The 6,539-nt window shown below is 44.3% G+C and overlaps 1 pseudogene; it reads right to left on the bottom strand.

Annotated features, from left to right (window-relative positions):
• Positions 1 to 981: 981 nt before the first annotated feature.
• On the bottom strand, positions 982 to 2,306 carry LOC105487647 (HAUS augmin-like complex subunit 4 pseudogene; annotated as a pseudogene).
• Between the last annotated feature and the right edge of the window lie 4,233 nt (positions 2,307 to 6,539).

Genomic DNA, 6,539 nt, shown 5'->3' with positions numbered 1-6,539 from the left:
CCTTTGATACTTATTTGCCTCTATTCAGTGATGAGCCATTTAACCACGCAGCCATCTCTGGACAATGAGACGGGAAGGCTGGGTCGGGGTCAGGGGGCAGGGGAGTGCTGGGAACTCAGGAGAGAGCAGAAGAAAAGCAGGGAGGAGGCCCTTTCATCCCTGAACCACAGCATCCTCCTGCCCAGAGCAGGAGTTTGTTCTGCTTTTTTTTTTTCTTAGCAATATTCACCTGATTGAGTCCTGACCTTTCCCTGCCAAGAAGAAAGCCACGCTAGCGAAATTAAGGGAGAAATCTAATATTCATGAGGTGCTGATTACCCACAAATAGGATAGTGTCTTAAAGTAGATGGTGTCAGAATTGCAAAGGCTCTTGATAAATATGTATGTTTACGGGCCCAAACAGAAGTGGAATACAGTGTAGGTGCTGAATAATTCCTCATGAGGATGGAGACAGAGCCTGCCACAGCCCGTTCATCATCAGGTGCGGGGGTTAGGTGAGGTGTGATTATCTAGCATAATTACACGTGCCATGCAACATTCATGAAACCCAGCAGATATCTTTGTCTACGCAGGACAAGAAGGGGCTTCACTCTGAAGCACAGCAAACTTCCAAATTACTATTTAGCCTTTTGTACTTCAAGCTTGAGCCACTTTTCATAGGTGCTAAGTTAGGTATTCAGAGAGCCTGCTTAGGACTGGTTAGGTACCAGTTGAAATTCAAAGTTTCTCTCCCAAACAGCAGATGAACCAGATATTGTTGTTGTTGTTGTTGTTTTTTAAGATACAATATCATAACTTTATTCAGGAGATAATCAAATACAATACAGGACTGACACTGACACACAGCTATGCATAAAAATTATATAAATCTGCTAGCTAGATTTTCCAGAGGAGGCCCAGTCATTATAAAAAATAAAGGGAAACCAGGAGGGTGCCTAAATGACTACAGTGTTTCGAGTAAGCATAAGCATTTCCACACTCCCTTGTAGTGAAGGCAGTCCCAGGTGAAGGTGGTCCTACTAGCAGGAAGATGAGGAGGCAGCAGCTGTGCAGAAGCCATGTTTCCTGGCCCTGCCAGAGCTCAACTATAGGCCTTGTTGAACTCCTGGAGAACCCACCGCTTGTTCTCCGTTGCCTGCCTGAGTACGGTGTACTCTTTCACCAGCCTGTCAAACTCCTCCCCAAGCACCTCATAGGAGTTCAGGACCTGTCTCCATGTCCTGCTCCTGTAGGTGAATGGCTCCCTCCAAACGGTCCCGAATCAGACGATGAACTTCCACTTTCTCAACAGTGTAAGTGTCAGACAAAATCTTTAGCTCCTCCATCCTCAGCTTAAGGATCATAGCACTGCACTTGACTTCCAGGTACTGGGCATTGATGCGGTCTAGCTCGGATTGAGTCTTTAGCCGGTGTTTCTGAAGAAGCCTCTGCAGCAAAGTGAGGCAGTGGAGAAGCACCTGGGAGTAAGTAGCACTCTTCTTCTCCAGCAGCAACATCTGCTCCTTCTGCTGGCTCTTGGCATCCTGGCATTGCTGCTGCTCACCCACTAGGACCTCTGCGAGTTTCCACACCTTTGCTGCCTTCACGGTTTCACTGTCAGCATCTGAACTGGGATTCTAGTAGCAGGGCAGAGTGAAACATTTCTTTTTGAGCTGCTCCTCTACTTCTTGCTGTAGCCGAGCCCTCATCCACACAAAATCCTCTGAGAGTGGCATGAGTTCCAGAAGGTCCGCTTTCTCCATCCCCAGCAGTGGAGGTATCTCCCTCTCCTGGCTAGGACCTAAGAGTCGCATCAGTTTGGTTACAAGTAGCTGCTGTTCAAGGGTCTCATGAAACTTTTTATCCTCAGAAGTTACATTTGTGTCTTGTATCTTCACATAGTAGTCCGCAAGCAACTCTTGAATGACTCTATGTAAAATCTCAGACCTCAACCATGTTGTCTTATGCAGTTGAACTTCCTTCCATGCCTGAGCCTGCTCCTTTGCCAGGGTGAGGCTTAAGCCACTCTCATCCACATGCTGTGAGAGATTCAGGAGAAGCTTGCTGAAGTATGGGTTCTGTAACAAGTCTTCTTTACTCAGGTTACAAGGAGAAAGTTGTTTGCTGCACACCTGTTGAAGTATTTCCATCCCTTCTCCAGGTGAGCAGAAATCCCCGGATGCCATTTGATTTTCTTGGGATTCTAATCTGCACACCCTGGGGCAGCTGAAGCTCTCAAGGCGGTGCGGAGAACCTCGGCTGGGGTGGGCTGGTCAGCAGCGTCTACACCCCAGAATCCGCCGGCGCCGGGGTTCCAGAACCTCTCGCTCCGGCCCGGTGCAGGGGCTGGGGGAAGCGAGGCCCGGAAAGACTAAGCTCCAGATATTGTTAATAAAACATTACAAGCTAGAAATCAGTTAGCACTCACACTTCGCTTGCATTTTGTTTTTCTTCCTTTTCAAGGTTCTTTGGAGGAGGCATCAAGAAAATACATTTGGACAAATCCTTCGTCTCAAATATTTTCCCCTCATGAAACCAAAGGCATTGCTCCCAAGTCATTTCCATTAATTAGACTTGCATCTTGTATGACTGAAGGAAAATCCAGTCCACAAACTCTGGGTTAATTTTCTCTTCTGACATCTGTGTGTAGTGTTTCTCTGAGGAGCTGAATTATCTGCTCTCCAGTGCTTTCCTCTCGGTGTTTTTTGGCCAGGAGCAAGGAGACAGGCACCTTGCATTCTGGGACCAGCAAGCAATTCTGAGAACTGGAGCTGCTTAGGTTCTTTCACTTCTGCTTCAAAGGAATATGTTGAGTTTGCAGAGAATGAAGGAGAGAAAGGCTCCAAGTTCCAAGCGGGGACTTGGGGTAGTCTCTGAGCATCCCAGTGTACTTCCTCCCCACAGCCTCCTCACTGGGCTCCCAGCCACCAGTATTTGTCGCTTTAATCCCCCAACACAGAGCTACTAGATGGATTTCTCTTTCTTTCTCTTCTTTTCTTTCTTTCTTTCTCTTCTTTTCTTTCTTTCTTTCTCTTTCTTTCTTTCTCCTTTCCTTTTTTCTGATGGACTTCTTTCTTTTTTCTTTCTTTCTTTTGATGGATTTCTTTCTTTCTCTTTCCTTCTTTATTTCTTCTTTCTTCCTTTCTGATGGACGTCTTTCTTTTTTCTTTTCTTTTATATTTCTTTTGATGGATTTCTCTTTCTCTTTCTTTCTGATGGATTTCTCTCTTTTTTCTTTTCTTTGTTTCCTTCTTTCGATGGATTTCTCTTTCTTTTTTTCTTTCTTTCTTTTCCAACTTCTTCCTTGCCTCCTTTCTCTCTCTCTCTCTCTCTCTCTCTCTCTGTCTCTCTCTCTCCCCCTCCCTTTCTTTCTTCTATGTTTTTTGTTTTTGTTTTTGTTTTTGTTTTGAGACAGTCTTGCTTTGTCACCCAGGCTTGAGTGTAGTGGTGCAATCTTGGCTCACTGAAGTCTCAATCTCCTAGGCTCAAATAGTCCTCCAACTTCAGCCTCCCAAGTAGCTGAGACTATGTGCCAGCAGTCTGGCTAATTAAAAAAAAAAGGTTTTAGAGGTGGGGTCTTACTATGTTGCCGAGGCTGGTCTTGAACACCTAGCCTCAAGCAATCCTCCTCCCTTAGCCTCCTGAAGTGCTGTGATTATAGGCATGAGCCACCATGCTCAGCTGGATTTTTTCTTTTAATTGTAGTTTTATTATGTTCTTTTTGCTTAAAATAAACTTTTCTGGAGTAATTTCTGGACTCTGCAAGGTCCTTGTCCTATTTGTTATGGTGTTTGGGCAAGCCCTCAGTTTTCCTGTCCAGAGCAGGCCTAGGACCTTCACCTTCAGTGGCTTTCCTGGGATCCCCCACTACCCAGAAGTGCAGGGCTATTGCCTCTGCTCGTCCCCAGATCCCGACCCTCCATGGGCCTGCCAGGAGGGGAGGCACAACTTTACCTCTACCCTCATAGGGATTTTTGGCTGCACCTGTGAGTTACATTGACATAAAACAGATGAATGAGAGAAAAACATACACATTTATTTAACACAAGTTTTACATGACACAGGGGTCTTGTTAAGGAAATGAAGACCCAAAAAGGCAGTTAGAGTAAACACATAGTGAATTTGACAAAGGGTAGTGCATTATGAAAATGTGACAAGGCCACATTTGGGTTGTCACTGATGGACATTTGGGTTGATTCCAAGTCTTTGCTATTGTGAATAGTGCTGCAAGAAACATACGTGTGCATGTGTCTTTATAGCAGCATGATTTATAATCCTTTGGGTATATACCCAGTAATGGGATGGCTGGGTCAAATGGTATTTCTAGTTCTAGATTCTTGAGGTGTGGCACATATACACCATGGAATACTATGCAGCCATAAAAAAGGATGAGTTCGTGTCCTTTGTAGGGACATGGATGCAGCTGGAAACCATCATTCTCAGCAAACTATCACAAGAACAGAAAACCAAACACCGCATGTTCTCACTCATAGGTGGGAATTGAACAATGAGATCACTTGGACACAGGAAGGGGAACATCACACACCAGGGCCTATTGTCAGAGTGGGGAAGGGGGAGGGATAGCATTAGGAGATATACCTAATGTAAATGACGAGTTAATGGGTGCAGCACACCAACATGGCACATGTATACATATGTAACAAACCTGCACGTTGTGCACATGTACACTAGAACTTAAAGTATAATAATAAAAAAATAAATAAATAATAATTTTAAAAAGTAAAAAAAAAAAAAAAAAAGAAAGAAAATGTGACAAGATAAAGGGGCTTGGGCTAACATGGTTAGTTGGGTGGAGAAGTGGCCAGGAAGATAAGGGTGAGTCTAACAAGGTTTGTGTGTGCAGATTTTTCTTGGTCTCAATTCCCCATCCTTGATGGTAGTGGGATTTTGCTTCTGGTACAGAGAGTACCTTCTTCACATGGGAATTATCTTTTGTTTTAAGAAACAGATCAGAATTGTCTTCTTGCATCTGCTGTTTTCTTATCTGTTTTTAACTCAAAATAGTCAATATTCTACAGCAGCAGATCTGGGGGCAATATGTTCTGAACTCCCTCATTTCTGAGTGTCAGTGTCTTCCAGTCACAGACCACCAGGAACACACCTGCAGTTGACCAGCTGGGTTTGTTACTTGATGTAACAAACATCAGTATGAGGAAGGATGCTCTCCACAAAACAATCATGGGGCATCTCAGGAAGAAGATATTGACGAAAACTCTAGAGTCTGGACTTTGGTTGGGTAATGTTGAGGAGGGTGTAAGAAGGTGATGTTTGCCATGGACTGGGTACTGACAGAAAGCAAGAACGACGTTATGGTTTGGTATCTTGATAAATGTTATTGACAGGGAGGGCAGACTAGAGTGAGGACAAGGTAATTGGTAAAGAAGCAGTAGTCACTCATTTTTACCAAAAGTGGTGGTTTTTAGGAGGGCTGCACAGTGATTTGTTTTTGTCTAGTGACCTCACCTGATGTTGGTGTTCTGTGAGATCAGGTATGTCTAGCATAAAGAACATGGTCTCGCTGTGAGTGTCAGACCAGTTTCCAGATGTCAGGGGCCCACGCCTTCCCTTAGGACTCTCCACTCTCAGCCTGATCCATGTCTACACCTTGTAGTGCCAACCCTGAGGCTCTTCCTGTTTATGTATTTATTGAGACAAGGTTGCTCTGTCACCCAGACTGGAGTGCAGTGGCATCATCATAGCCAGGTGTGGTGGTGCACATCTGTAAACCCAGGTATTTGGGAGACTGAGGCATGAGAATAGCTTGAGCCCAGAACCCGGAAGGCAGAGGTTGCAATCAGCCAACATTGCACCACTGCATTCCGGCCTCAGCAACAAAGTCAGACGTGTCAAAAAAAAAAAAAAAAAGAGAGAGAAAGAAGAGAGAGAGAGAGAGGGGGGGAAGGAAGAAAGGAAGAAAGAAAGGAAGAAAGAAGGAAAGAAAGAAAGAAAAAAAGAAAGAAAGAAAGAAAGAAAGAAAGAAAGAAAGAAAGAAAGAAAGAAAGAAAGAAAGAAAGAAAGAAAGAAAAAAGAAAGAAAGAAAGAGAAAGAAAGAAAGAAAAAGAAGAAAGAAAGAAAGAAAAGAAAGAAAGAAAGAAAGAAAGAAAGAAAGAGGGAAGAAAGAAAGAGAAAGAGAGAGAGAAAGAGAAAGAGAGAGAGAGAGAGAAAGAAAGAGAAAGAGAAGGAAGGGAGGGAGGAAGGGAGGGAGGGAGGGAGGGAAAATTTTTAAAAAGAAAATGGATGGGAAACACTTCAAAACTTTAAGGGCTATAGGAGTGAGGGCATCACTTTTCTGAATGGCATGTGACTGTTGGGAGGTGGCACAGTAAACACTGTCCCTCACTATGCTGTCATCACTGGGGTGAGTACTCTTCTCCATTCAGCCCTCCTGATTCACTTTCCACTCTTCACTCTGCTGGGGTGCCAGGAAGCTGACCTGTAAGGATTTCAACAATGGACCATTCCGCCCTCTGGCTTCTGGTTGGTGTTGGTTAATGGAAATATTAATAGGAGATTGCCGGAGGGGAGAAGAAGGGGTCAGG

This window comes from Macaca nemestrina, chromosome 20 (genome assembly GCF_043159975.1).
Source record: "Macaca nemestrina isolate mMacNem1 chromosome 20, mMacNem.hap1, whole genome shotgun sequence".
Lineage (NCBI taxonomy): Eukaryota > Metazoa > Chordata > Mammalia > Primates > Cercopithecidae > Macaca > Macaca nemestrina.
The sequence above is the reverse complement of the archived record's forward strand: the minus strand, read 5'-3'. Positions and strand labels throughout refer to the sequence as shown.